The sequence below is a fragment of the Dreissena polymorpha genome, chromosome 11 (assembly GCF_020536995.1).
Source record: "Dreissena polymorpha isolate Duluth1 chromosome 11, UMN_Dpol_1.0, whole genome shotgun sequence".
NCBI classification, from domain to species: Eukaryota; Metazoa; Mollusca; class Bivalvia; order Myida; family Dreissenidae; genus Dreissena; species Dreissena polymorpha.
In genome coordinates this window covers 69,117,826-69,118,880 of record NC_068365.1, presented here as the reverse complement: position 1 = coordinate 69,118,880, position 1,055 = coordinate 69,117,826, and positions in this window count along the sequence as shown.

Genomic DNA, 1,055 nt, shown 5'->3' with positions numbered 1-1,055 from the left:
ATATCACTTCATATCACTTTTATCACAAAAATGTTTGTTTGTTTAGTTAGGATTTTCGCCGTTTTCAATAGTATTTTAATCATACATTTCAATTGAGATACGGAGTAAATGAACTAGAAAATATGTTAATTTCATTTCTCTCTAAAAAAGAGGACTCCATGTGATCTGTATACTTATGATTTAATCCGGCATTGATTTTATTTCTATTCAACAAGAACTTTTTATCATATCATTAAACGCAACTGAATTGCGAACTATGACTGATATATTCATCCGTTTTTTTCTTTATATCACCATTTCAAAACATTTCAGTGTTCAAAGTTACCCCATTTATGACTAAAGTCTAGAAAAAGGCCTTGGCAAACAGCGTTGACCTAGATGAGCCGACGCATGCTTCGGCGTCTCATCAGGGTCTGCGCTGTTTGCTAAAAGGAATTTCTTTAAGAAATATTCTAAATATAGAAATAAAAATAATAGACATCCCTAATTTTGAAAAGAAATTGGTCTAATTTAGAAAGATGGGCGGGTCCACTAGGCATAAATGGGTTAAAGGACTGTCCCTGATCCAATATTTGATTGAAATTGATAGATTCGATTTTTACATGTACTCCATGTTTTTGAAGAATGCATTGATTGGCGGATTGCAACTGGTAAACAAATGAGTCTCGCTCGGGGAAAAGGGACATGCGCAATAACAATCAGCTTCCTGAATCATTCGAACCTCGTCCTATGAAAACGGGGCTTAATGCATGTACGTAATGTGTTGGGCCAGATTATCATGTAGAGTCCACACAGGCTAAGCAGGGACATCAATTTCCGCTGTGGTATGGTATTTTTTCTTCTTTGGCAAAAATCCAATTAGTGGAAAATGTCGGATCTGCAGACTAATCTGGGACGGCACTTATCGCACATGCATTTTGGTTCTTTTTCCAGCAGCGCGAACTCAAATATATAATGGTGTTTATAATTGCTTTAAATAAGACAATGCTCTTTTGCTGAAATCCGCTGTATTGAATGCTATTAAATCATTTGATTAACTCCTAATTTGAAAATTA